At 39.0% G+C, this 14,288-nt stretch overlaps 1 protein-coding gene across 1 annotated transcript in view; it reads right to left on the bottom strand.

Annotated features, from left to right (window-relative positions):
* Positions 1-14,288, bottom strand: part of LOC129777185 (uncharacterized) — a 144,894-nt gene that overhangs the window by 92,412 nt on the left and 38,194 nt on the right. The window lies entirely within an intron of this gene.

Here is a 14,288-nt window from a genome sequence, read left to right as displayed (position 1 = left end):
TCGAGCATTTCTCGAGAGATCACTAAGATTTTTGCATCAATTGATGGGAAATATTTCCACGCACCCATCACTATATTTTTTTTTTAATGAAAAATTGAATAGGTGTCAAATAATTCTTAAAATGTCTCACGTTTTGACTGGCCGACTTTGTGCTACTCAAATTGAACAGATCAGAAGAAGCGACTAGAATAACAGCGGGCAATTTGAATACATCACAATACTACTAAGAAAACAAGGGTAATAAGGGGAATAAAAAAAATAAGACAACGAAGCCAAAACATGCACATGATAGCGAGCAGACAACAGTCTATCCTAATGCTGATGTCACGTTTACCGATTTTGCACGACACAATGGAAGAAGCTTTACTTTTGTTCCTAAATGGGTACTTTTAGGGTATGACCAGAAAAATCCACTTCATGGTTTATTTAAAAAAAAGTTATAAAAACAAATAATTAATAGTCAAGAACACTCCATTTGGCCACGATAACCAGCTGACAACGATTTCGCATATTCTCCACGAGGTTCCGAAGGTGTTGCGGATCCAGCTCGTGCGAAGTCTTCCTCAATGCAGCAAAATATTTTTGCTTGTTTGCAACGTCAGTTTTGTCCACCTTGTTGTCCAAAATCGCCCATAAATTCTCAATAGGATTCAAGTGGGGGCTTTGGGGTGGCCACACCATTGGTTTGATCCGGGCCAATCGGAAAAGGCTGCTGTTTCCTACACAGTATGCTTATAGTTCTTGTCATGCTAGAAGGTGTAGTACCATTTTCAGCATATCGATGTAACCATCGGCTGTCGTCATACAGTTGACCTGCGCTAAACATCCCAGTCCCCGAGAAACAGCCCCACACCATGATACTTCCATCACCGCGTTTTATAGTCGATTTTAGAAGTCGGTTCTGGAGGCTAGAAGTCCAGGGAATTGTTGACATGTTTCCTCGCAAACTCATGCAGGCTAAAAATAGTGCTACTCTCTCTTCACGATGTGTCCTCATATGCAAAAAACCTCGGCCTCGGCCTTCTAAAGGGTTGAAACTTTAGAAGGCCGAGGCAACTTTTTTGCCGCCCACAAAAATATTTTTTTTCGTCGCACTTGGAGTACTATTTCAATATTTTGCTCAACCAAAGACTTCCAAAGATTTCTAGTAATACTTATTCTTTTAGTACTGCTAAGAATGTACTATATTAATTTGGGAGTGATTTTGATGTAGAAATATCGCGATTTTAAAGCGTTGGCAGAAAATTCTGCTTAAATTCATTGATAATTCAACAAGTTGATAAGTAACCTGTAAGCGTTCTATTTAGGATCTACTGTGTAAGATCATGCAATTTTTAAAAAAAAATAAATGGGGTATTTGATGAAAAATTCAAAATTTCAATCTTTGCTTTGTAAGTTCATATAAAAAAAATCGCCGCACTAGAAATATTGTTATAGAGTATACAAGGTAGCGGCAAACAGTGTTTTTGGAGTTGGCAGTGGCAACTGTATTGCCACAATTTATTCAAATGTTTCAACAGTTTATTTTTTATCAAAGGTAAATATGTGTTCTTCCTCATGTAAGGATTATGTTCTCTGAGGGTTGAGTGGATTTCTAGCCTAGTTTCCACGTTTCCACGGTCATCCCACTTTTTTGGAAATACATTCCGGGGAAATCCAGTCTTTCAATTGAAAGCAACGATTGTCCTTTTAAATGTGATACAGAAACTGACATATATGGCCCATTCAAATGATAATGAATTCGATCAGTTTCAATCTTCAAGTGAAAGCGTTTTCTTTCAAATTTAAAAAAAAACGACAGCAGAAAGGAGCTAAATTGAAGATTCGATTTTTAATGTAAGAAGGGAATACTCACAATCGAAAACGATTCTGGATGAAGAGAAAGGAAGAATAATCTTTATCTTTTTGTTACGAAACTGTCAAGCCATGATCATAATTTATTTAATTTCTTTTTTTGTATTTTGTTTTTGAGTAAAAAATTTTTGACGTAGGATTACGTCTATCGAGAACATATTGAGGTACAAATAGAAAAACGAAAAATCTCCCGCATCGCGAAAATTGTCCAATTTCAAGCACTTATTGCCAGGTATGGGCAAACTCGCATCGAAATTCGTTCAACAACACTCATTCACAGATAAAACTCACCCTTCTATTCTCCGTTTATGCCTCACTTTATTTGAGAGAGAAAACATTCACCTATAATCTTCGCAAAGTTCATTCTCGAGTTGAACGGAAAAAAACTGTCTCGATTCCGCTCATCTATTCTCAGAGAATTTTAAATTCCCTCATTTGCCTCTCGGAATGACGTTAGATAGTGAGAGAATCAAATTGGATACTTTTGCTTGAGCCAGCGAGTGTATCTGTAAAATCATTCGTTTTTCACTCAAATAGCAATCATCGAAGCCTCGATCGCGGCAGTAAAATATAGGTAGATAGTTGGAATCGAGTTGTTTCCTGTGTATTATTGCAATGAAATTTTTTTTGTTCCTAGCATGAAACGATCTAAGCCAATGTAAAAGACCATATAAACGCAAGTTATTGATGAGCGGGAAGGTAGATTAATGTGCACTTAAATGCTGACAAGGAAAATAGTGCAAGGGAAAATAAAATCATACAAACACGCAGATTGAGTCTATTATGACTCACTCGTTATTTTGTTTCGTGCGATCCTTCCAAAGGAGTATTCATGCATTGAATGTTGTTTTCCACTCTTTGTTTTGTTATGTTCACTCTCAGTCCCGAATGAAGATGATCGGAGAATGAAAAATGATTAATCGTGCAATCTCACGATTGCTTGCTGCATTCTGTTCAAGCATATTCCAAGCAGATACAAGAGTGATTTATAATTAGGTGTGGATAAATGAGCGAATTAACTTTTCCATACTTGCTTATTGCTCAGGCATTTGCTGATGGATTTTGGAGCTATTTGCATCAATAGATTTAGGCATTCCCTAATAATTTAATACAATGAAGAGAATTATATATTTCGAGAAGCTAACCATCGAACAATTCAAAAATGTCAAGCATTATCAATAAGAAAATCTCGCGTTCTGATTGGTCAATTAGCACCAACAATCTGTGGTCTCCCAGTTGCTCATTCAATACGAATACGGGACTGTGCAATGAATCATACGTTTGGTTTGATTTTCTGCCGCGGTAAATCCACGTTTTAATTGGACCAATTTGCGTTCGTTTCATTCCCCTTCGGAATCTTTTACCGTGCATCATCCAACGACCAATCACCATTCTTCTGCCATCATCGAATGTAACACTGGTGAAATGAACAATCAATACTCAACAATCAAACTCAACGCTCCTTTCCAGTGCCATCGAACTCTCCTGTATTTTTATTGGTTACTGAAATTTTATAATGTCTAAGCGGAAGGGTCATTTTACCGACGAATTGCGCTGGAATTACCTTTGTTCCACAGAAAGACGTAATAATTATGAGACTTAGTGCTGCATAGGGGTAGTGGGGGCAAATTGATCATGGGGGGGCAAAGTGGTCACCTGCTTGTTTGGTAGTATAACTATTGACTAAAGATGCCGTATGCCGTATTTTGAGTCACCCTATACTGCAGTAGAACTGTCGCATGTCAAAATATAAATAAAACAGAAATTGCTCTCTCGATAGCCATTCGGCCGTAGTTCTGTGCGCATGTTATCTAAGAAATTTCTCGTAAAATTTAGTTTATTCAACCTGATGACAAATCATCAGTTTGGACGACTGTTCACATATTCTAGGAGAGGTGAACGGATATTTTGTGTAATCTCAGCGATTAATTAGCATAGAAATTACTGAATGAATAACGACTTAAAGGGTGTGTCACATCAAATTGCATCACGGAAAAAACGCTGTAGAAATTCGCCCAGTAGACCGATCCTTTTGAAAATTTTAGACAGTAAAATAAAAACTATTAAACAACTTTTGGCATTTTCTTTTTATTCATACTTCGAGCCCAAGCCCGTATGCTCGCACCTTCCTCTTTACCCCGTCCATAAGGTTCTGTACAACGTCAGGTTGTAGTTTTTTTTGAACAGAAATCCATTTTCTCTTGAAGTCCGCCTCCGATTTGACAACTTTTGGGTTCTTCCGGAGGGCCTGCTTCATAATCGCCCAATATTTCTCTATTGGGCGAAGCTCCGGCGCGTTGGGCGGGTTCATTTCCTTTGGCACGAAGGTGACCCCGTTGGCTTCGTACCACTCCAACACATCCTTTGAATAGTGGCACGAAGCGAGATCCGGCCAGAAGATGGTCGGGCCCTCGTGCTGCTTCAATAGTGGTAATAAGCGCTTCTGTAGGCACTCCTTAAGGTAAACCTGCCTGTTTACCGTGCCGGTCATCACGAAGGGGGCGCTCCGCTTTCCGCAAGAGCAGATCGCTTGCCACACCTTGTAATTTTTGGCAAACTTGGATAGTTTCTGCTTGCGAATCTTCTCCGGAACGCTGAATTTGTCCTCTGCGGAGAAGAACAACAGGCCCGGCAGCTGACGAAAGTCCGCTTTGACGTAGGTTTCGTCGTCCATTACCAGGCAATACGGCTTCGTCAGCATTTCGGTGTACAGCTTCCGAGCTCGCGTCTTCCCCACCATGTTTTGCCTTTCGTCGCGGTTAGGAGCCTTCTGAACCTTGTATGTACGCACGCCCTCCCGCTGCTTGGTCCGCTGGACGAATGAACTTGACAAATTCAGCTTATTGGCGACATCCCGGACCGAACTTCTCGGATCACGTCTAAACTGCTTAACTACGCGCTTGTGATCTTTTTCACTGACTTAGCATCCATTTTTGCCGTTCTTCACCTTCCGGTCGATGGTTAGGTTCTCGAAGTATCGTTTTAGTACTCTGCTGACCGTGGATTGAACGATTCCCAGCATCTTACCGATGTCCCGATGTGACAACTCCGGATTCTCGAAATGAGTGTACAAGATTGATTCACGACGCTCTTTTTCGTTCGACGACATTTTTCCAAATTTACGTAAAATTGACAGTGAAGCATGGCCAACGTGATCTACACACTCTTATCTGATTATAAAACCAAAGCTGATAATATAATTCCTAAAAATTAAATTTCTACAGCGTTTTTTCCGTGATTCAATTTGATGTGACACACCCTTTACAATGTTCTCTTTTTTGCTCTTGAAGAGGATTCTTTTGTGGCTTTGACGCTAGATGAATATGCCACTCCAACTAAACCAAGCCTCATTATGCGGAACGTTATGTGTTTCTTACTACGTTTGTGTATGAAATAGAACATTTAAATTGAGACTCTAGGTGAATAGGACAAGCTTGTTTAATACATGTACCTACTATATAAAATATGATTTGCACAAATTTGGACGAAAAAAAACGCGTAAATTTATCCCATTCAGCATGATATGTGCAAGTGACCACTTTGTCCTAGCAAAACAAATAGTTCGATTTTTCACCTTTTTTTCTAATGATGAAAAGTGTACTTTTTTGAATTTTTATAGTAAAAGCCGTTTGCTGTCTTGAACACCAATAAGATGAACTATAATATTCTACGAGAAACGAAAATTGAAGCGGTATGTGGACGCTGGAGATGGGCATATTCCCTAGGATGACCGCTATGCCCCCACTTCCCCTATGTGATTAATAAGTGTTGGTGATTAATAGCGGTATGTGCTTTTTGTCATTTTGTTGAAACAGAAGTTTGGAGTCCATAATGAACCATTACAGGTAAATCTGATTTGGAAAAGCATATCCAAACACCGAACATTGCAAGAATATTCAATTGGAATGCTCTTCCAAATCCATGTGGTTTAAAAATAACATTGCTCAGAAGATTTGGGCTGCAGAAGGAGCTCATAAAAGCTTCAAATCCATGGATTATCTCCGTCACTATTGCGCATGATGTTTGATGTCTCAGAAACCGACCAAAAATATCCTGTTCTCTTACAGAACAGAAGCCGGAGTATTTTCACCACATGGATCGTCCGAGAAAAACGTTAAATAAATAGATTTAATCCTTCTTCGAATATTGGTAAAAATTTCCATCATAACATTGAATGCCCAAAATTTATATGAAAAAGTTATTCGTATCTGGACCTTGAATTATTTCACCAGTAAAAATCCAAAGAAGGTTAAATATTTTGGTCTCTTGAAGTGCAAATCCCAAACGTGTTTTTATGTGTTTGTTTCTCAAAAAAAATTAATGGTTTGGTCATAATCCTAGCTGTGACAGGTTCCTGATTTTCAACTCCGATCAGATGGTATCCCTAATACTGACACTTTGATTTCAAGTGGATTTTTTTTGTGCCTATCACTGTACATTTTCGAGTCCATTGTCTTGTTTGTGACGAGTTTTCTGTCCAAAGTTGCAGGCGATTCCGATCGCAAGTTCCACTGCGATGCGTCCTCTGATCCATCTGAACATCAGTTGTACGGTCACGGAAACGAACGTTTCAGTACATCATTCACGGAAGATTTAGCCACTTTCAGCTATTTCGCGATTTTTATCGTCGAGAGATACAGTCGATTCTACCGTGACCGCTGCTATAAAATGTGATTCCTAACAGAATCAAACCTCACAACCATAGAGTCTATAACACCCTGAGTCTAGGAGTCACCATCGACCGGAAGTCGTCTTTCAACCACCACGGCAACTTATTCAAAAGACACTGCCGGCTGACCGCATAAATTGTGTCAATTGCCTTTCTGACCGACTTGTTAAGGGGGGACCCGGTCTGGAAAATCGAAAAAAAAATAATTTTTGTTTTTTTGCATTTTTTGGGAAGCATATGCCCTCAGAAATGTTGTCCTAAAGAGATTCTTCGTTATTTGACTTCCTTGGAAAGCTACAGTCAAAAGTATGAAGTAACCTCAAGGGATATAGTATTGCTGTTTGAATTTTAAAACGCGTTTTTCTCGAAACCATGTTATCCCAACTGTTGGTATCGATATCTTAGGATCTTCTCGGCCGATTTGGCTGAATTTTTTTATGAGCATGTAAAAACGAATTATCTAAGGCGTTACATAACCGTTTTTTGACATCTAGTTTAGACATTTTTCATGAAAAATATCTCATTTATAACAAAAATGGCCGCCGTTTTGGCAATTATTCGAATTTTCAAAAACCCCTATGTAACGCTTTAGGTATTGTCCCATATATATTCAAAATATCCAATGGAATTTGTTCTACGACATCCCGTTACTTCAGAACTGATACCACCAGCAAAGTACTGATTTTCAGACAGCATCTACGCATTCTGTCAAAAGTGTAATAATCTTTTTTTGTGCACTCAAAAAAATACAAAATACATTTTCAAATATACCTTAAACAATAATATTCCATTAAAAACTCTATTCATCATCGAGCGGGAAGACTTCCTTCCCGTCATAGCCGATCACCTCCTCCGTGAAACGAATGACTTCTAAGTCTACCAGGGACTGGAATCAAAAACAATTAAAAATAAACCCGACGGTCAGGAACAGATACAAAGCTGGTTCTAACCCCACAACAGAAAACTGTCGAGGAACTACTGAGGACGGGTCACCTGCACTAGGGAGAGTAGAGATAGGTGTATCGGACCCTGATCTCAACAACTGCTACCGCCTCCTGGACGCGTGTAACATTTCCTCAGCAAAGGTATATCGCCACGTCGCACTAATCAAATCACCCCATTGCCGTGTTTACAGACTCAGCCAGCGTTGTCGCCGCTCTGGAATCGGAAAGCCCTAGGTACCCTTGGAAACAATGAATATTCAGAGATGCTCGACCGGATACCACCTTGGTGTGGATTCCGGACAACTCCAGTATCCTCTGGAATGGAAAAGCAGACCACCTCGCTGGGTCTGGTCGATTGGTGGAGTTCTACCTCAAAAGGTCCCAGCAGACAACCTAAGAACATGGCCTACCAAAATGCTCAAAGTTAAGTGTGGTGAAGAATAGTACACAACCGGACGAGACAACTTACTCGAGCATTTTCTGCGTAGAATAAAGGTCGATATAAAAAGGAAAGGGAAGGTCCTAGAGGTGATCTCTAGATTGCGAACATATAACATAAGCGGAAGGGAACTGAAGAGGTGGTATGACATATACGATGTCCACCATATACTTATCAACTGCCACAATAAGAAAATTCGAGGACAACATATGACAAAGTGATCATCTCTATGAAGGACTACGAGATGTTTAACCAAGTATAACCGAGACAACAGCAATGGCATGGAGAAACCACCGACAGCGGACCCACTAGGCAAAAACTAAACACTGACCAAGACATCGAAAACGATCACCAGACAAATGAACCTTAAAACGGAACCATTGAAAACCCTGGCCAATCACATGGAAACGTATTGGAAATCCAATAACTACTGACTCACCAAGCATAGGAATTCTAGTTTTCCAATTATTTTAATAATGTTATATTCCATATTGTATGATACAGTTCAAACAATTAAAATAGGGCAAAAAATTGTTAAAATCTGAGCTTTGATTTTTTTCTTATCCAAAAGTTGAATGGTGACGTTTCAGCCTGGCGGATACAAGAAATACCTAAATCTAAAAATTCTAAAAATCAATCTTCAATGCCTCGATAGAATGCAGTACGCCCTCTCAAAATAGAAGAAATAGCTGATAATAGAATCAAAGTAAATATCAGTGAAGCGGATGGTTTCTCTACTCACTGGTATAATTAAACCATCCGACCTTCAACATCAAGGGTTATGAGCAGAGATGCCAACCATCCTGGTTTTTCAGAATTTCCCAGACTTTTCGGCACGTTCCCTGATATCCTGACAAGAACTCCGTTTTGCCTGAGTTTTCTGAAATAATCCTGATTTTGACGTAGGACTACGTCTTTGATTTCTATATACGGGGGTCACTCTTCGAAAAATGTAACGTTTATTAAGAGTTTTCAAATGCATATTATGCAGAATCGTTCTTACCATATATGTTATAATATATACCGTTAGACGGAACATTTATCCAGCATTTTTTTCGCCTGAGACATCAACAGTGGAAATAATGAAACAAGTGAGCAATTTAACAAATCAAAGAGGTATGTTTTGCGAGCGGATACGAAGGTAAATCATGTAGTACGCACTCTTTCTTCCAACTTCGTTCCCATGAATGTTGTATATAACACAAAATTGCGTGTAATCATTCGTTCTATCAAACAAATTAGCAAGATGTTGAAGTAATCTGATGCGAGATTTCATGCATCACTCAAACTTCATGCAAGATTTCATCAAAGCAACGTGGAAAGTGTCACCCATACAGAGATCGTTCATTAAATAGGAGGAGGCAGCGATTATCATGCGAAGAGTTATTGAGATCGGCATTACATCGCATCACAAAAATGAAACGAAATGAACTATTAATATTCTTCAGGACTCATATTCATAATTCTCAATGACTCAATTCCTTCTATGATAGATTGAGCAGTAGAACCAATATGACTTGATTATGCTGGTCTGCAAACGAACGAATTATTTCACAAAAAAAGCTACTGCTCCGGATGCCTAATAATAAGAATAAGACAATGGAAAGAAATCAACAAAATCGTGAGTATTTTCAACTTTTTTTTTTATCCCAACAGTTTTATTTTATTAGGCTCGTTTAGCGATTCAGCTGTAACAGAGCCGAAATCATTCATGTACATTTTTTATCTTAAGATAACTTTTGTTGTATAATACACTGTTACCATTTTGAGGCGTAAGAGTATCGCTATCTATCGATAAACATTTGTTTTATCTATAACACAGTAGCCGTTTAGGCACAACACATGTCGTCTTTTTCCGGCGTAAGAATATTGCTATTGTTCGAATATGTTCACAGTTGGGCTGTTCACAGCGGCACTGTTGATATGAGGCTTCCTTTGTTGCGTTATTAATAGTGCCAATTACCAATGCAGCAGACCGAAAATGTGAGCGGTAAGGGACAGGGATTACCGACACATGATGATTGTTGCGTGAACATAGTAGCTAGAATAACACACTAATATGGTCAGTTGAGGGGCCCTGAGTTATGAACTCATGATCGTTCGCTTAGTAGCGGACACGCAACCAATTAGGCTACGAAGACCCCCTATTTTCAACTTGTTTTTTCGTTTCTTCCCCATAAATTTCATATTCAATGTGATCAATGACGATATAATTTTTTATCTACCGATTCACATATACTTCATCTACCATTCCACCCTGTCATGTGTCAGACTGATATTCATTAATCATTTTCAGTTAGACATTTGAACTTCCTGCCAGAAGCTTATTGTCTTTCTTTGTTTCGTTCATCACAAACCGTTTGAAGGTTATGAGTACAAACAACAAACGGCCCTTTTCAGGGCTACTATTTTGAGTTTCAAAAGAGTTTAGCGAACAGATTTCTGAACAATGAAAAGAATTACATTTAAAATAACCAAGTGTTCTGAACCTTCACAGTCCTACGTAAAACTTCCGTCCGTGCCCCTAGGCTCAGACCCTTCTACTTTTTTCTGATTTGTGTGCTTTTTACTTTATCAGAATAAAAAATATCTGCAATAAATATACTGGGATCCCTGAAAATGATTAAGTGCTTTATTGGTGCATTAAGATTCATTCCAAAGAACTGACGAAGAATTCAGAGGAATTCTGTATATTGATTTCTTTGCAATTGACTGAAGTGATGCTGGAGGTTTTTGGGAAAAAATATAAACGATCAATAGCTCCGGTGAAACACTAGCCAGTGTTTCCACTTCTGCGAGAGTTTATACCATGCTTAATTATTATTTCTCATTCCTCAGCATCGGATGAATGAATTTTTCACAACTCAATCTTGATAAAACAAAGATCAGAAACAGACTTGGAACGAAAAAAAAAAGAAATTTTAACCAATAAGAATTATGTACAGCTAAATGAAAGAAGATAGATGTTCCGTTATATAAACAAACAAATGCAACAAGTATAAGACTTTCAGAATAAGGAGCATTTGTTTTTTGAAGAAAATATATTAAGTTGTTCGGAAAGTTCGTACGACCACTGATGATAACCGAATCGAGATACTGATCAAGAATAATCCTCGGTACAGGGAAACTTCGATATAACGTACCCTCGATATAACGTCACTCGATATAACGTACATTTTACCTCGATATAACGTACACCTTTTCAAAGTGTAAAGGAAAAATTTTTTCAATATTTTTTTCTGATAAAACAATGAATTATCTGCATTGTGATGCTAAAACAAGTTTTGTACGTTCAATCAATTCCGAAATACAGCTGGTTTTGTGATTCCAGATTCTAAATAAAACAAGCGCTAATCAACAGTACGAAGGGAAACATCATGAGAAAGGCTGGCTTCGTCTTCTGATTGAAGTTATTCATTAACTTGACTAAAACAGCAACACAATAATGTATTATAGACTACGTTTGTGAGTACTTTATTATGCTTCGATATAACGTACAATTCGATACAACGTACAATTTTGAAAGTGAAATGTACGTTATATCGAAGTTTACCTGTATATAAAAATGAATGAGTAGATTCACTATCATTATCTAATCTCTCCTCTCATGGGCATCTGGTGAAGCTTGGTGAAGTAAATCGCTACGATTAGACGGTTCCAAACAATTTGACCGAAAAATCATTGCATCTCCATCTGCGACTCAACACAACGAAAATGAATGGATTTGGTAGGATTTCCAATGAATTCTGTATTATGAGTTTCTACCAAGCATCCTGCCGATAAATTCCCACAAGTATTGCAACTGGACGAATTGAAGGGGGTGATCCAAGGATTCTCCAGAATTAGTCAACGTGAAAGGCGTCGTGTTTCACCAGGCAGCCCAACAAATTATGTTGGAGTCTGGCTAGGATGTGCTATCCCACCAGCTAAGCTAACCGGATATTGCTCCTTCAGATTATCATAGGTTTATGTCCCTGCAAAAATCTCTCAAGGATTGTAGCCGTGGACTGGCTGATCCTTTAAAAGCGCGCAGTTTAAGCGCCACTCCCGAAGGAGACTGCCGCCAAGATCGTTTGCCCGGTAGAGACTCCCTTTAAGGGCGAGTTCCAGTAATGCTACCTCCGTAATGGAAGTACGGATCGTTCCAGCCAGGCTACGATACCCTAACTAGAACTCCACCACCAGCTGAAGCCTTATCAAACTTTATTCGACCTCCAAAAATCAGTAGATTCCACCTGTGCCTGTATGAATCTCATCACAGGCCAGGTCGCTATTCACCGCCAGAGAGCGTAAAGCAATGGAACCACTCAACATCCAATTCAACTTCGCTACGCGTAAGTCGGGACAACGGAAGGAATTACAAACACGCGACATCAACGTAATTCCAAACATCAAATTTCATAACGCTAACTTTGAACTGTATATTTCAACGAGAACATATTATATAACTTGTAACATTTATTTCTTATTATAATCGACATTTATTATCCTCTATGTTCTCTTAGGCCTAACATTCTCGTCTTCTCTTTCTATTGTTTCTGTGTGTGTGTGTGTGTGTGTGTGTGTGTGTGTCTTCATACGTATATCGCAGTCATGACTGTTTCGTTGTGCTTTGTGCGTTGTGCTTCGTACTTGATATCTGGGCTTTGTGCTTTGTACACTTATGAAAAGCTTTTATGGGTGCTTCATTGTCCGGGAATGACGACACCGGAACAATGGCTACCCTTTGTCTTTGTCTTACCTCTTACAGCTCAATCGAACTCGATTTTATGCGGTCGATTAAAAAAATCTCCGTGGCGTCCTCTCCGGACGCCACCCTCCACAGAAGCAGAACAAAAGGAACGGACTCACCAATTTGATTTAAGTTAGTTGCTGATGATGCTTGACTTCGATGTGGCGGAAGTCGAACCGAGCTTTATTCGTTGAATCAGTCTTTCCGTTTTCGATTCGGCGGAAACGCTTTGTCGCTGCGTTGAGACGTTGCGATGAGACGAATGCGCCGCCTGTGGGGAATAGTGTAGCCTTCGGCTAATACGTCGGTATAAGCACTGCGTTCGCACTTGGTTTAAATTCAAAATGAATTACCTTTGAAATGATGGCACAGACACACAACCTAACTACACTTTCTAAGAACACCACAAACGATTGCCTAACTGAAATTATAAAATTTAATATGTGGAACAACGATAACTAGTACACTTATTACTTAGCAGCAATGAACGGAAAAGGAACAAACCGCGTACTTCCACCGTTTTCAGCTATCAGCAGTAGAATGTGCGAGCCTGGAAATCCTCAGCTCAGGGAAAGTGGAATCAGGCTAAGTAATTTGCTTTTCCCGAAATTTTATCGGCCGCACTCGGATATCCAAGACTAAAGCTGGCTGTCTCATTCTAGTGTCGAAACACCGCTTTCCAGCATTCGCGATCGAGAAGCAGCATACTCGAAAGCTCTCAAGGAAATCTCTCCCAGACTCTCTGATCTGAATTCTCACGCGGGAAACGAATAAGCTTTACGCCGCTTGAAGATCAGCTCAGCCCATATCTATAATCTACCTTAGGACAAATACATATAGAGTATGTTTTGCCCTAAAACATTTCAACTGGTGACCGCTACAGGATCAGAATTTCGACTCTATGATCAGTAGAAAAAAACCCTGAACAGTTTTCGACGAAACCATTTCTGAGAGGACATCATTTTTTAAGCTGCTTGAAAGATGGCGAATGACTGTGGAACAAAACTGTGCACATAAAATTGAATAAGTGTATGTCTGTCTATAAAAATTATGCTTTTGATTTTTACAAAAATCTACATGAACTTTTTCGACAACGTAATATGAGCAATCCTGATTTCTTCCAGATTTTTATTTTCAATCTTCCTGATTTTTGGAAATAATAGCTGGCAACCCTGGTTATGAGTCCTCGTTCGACAGAAAGAAACCAACAAAATTTAACAATATGTTTTTTTTATTATGGGCACGTACGGGTTATGTCAGTTTCAACTCTTAGTATGTGAAATTCCATTTGATTCTTTCAAACAAATTCCTAAATCCCAAACGCAGTATAACTTATTGATCCATACCTATTTCAACAAAGTATATTATGTACAAGCACATTTACATACATCAAGAGATGGCGCTTTTCGAGTTGCGGTTGAGCACGGCATGTTTTCGGAACGATAAATTTCCCCATCCACGCCCATTTTTGTCATCCAACATGAAAACGCAATCCGGGTGGAACCGTTACCTCATCGTGCAACGGTGGCATAATTTTACAGTGCAGTATGAATTATGGCCACAGATCAGCTGTAAACTCAGTTATACGTGCGGGGCGTGACAATAAACATTGCCAACTCGACGAAAGCTCGCGCTAACGATAAACTTTAT

The sequence above is a fragment of the Toxorhynchites rutilus genome, chromosome 1 (genome assembly GCF_029784135.1).
Source record: "Toxorhynchites rutilus septentrionalis strain SRP chromosome 1, ASM2978413v1, whole genome shotgun sequence".
Classification (NCBI taxonomy): domain Eukaryota; kingdom Metazoa; phylum Arthropoda; class Insecta; order Diptera; family Culicidae; genus Toxorhynchites; species Toxorhynchites rutilus.
This window is presented reverse-complemented; position numbering and strand designations above follow the sequence as displayed.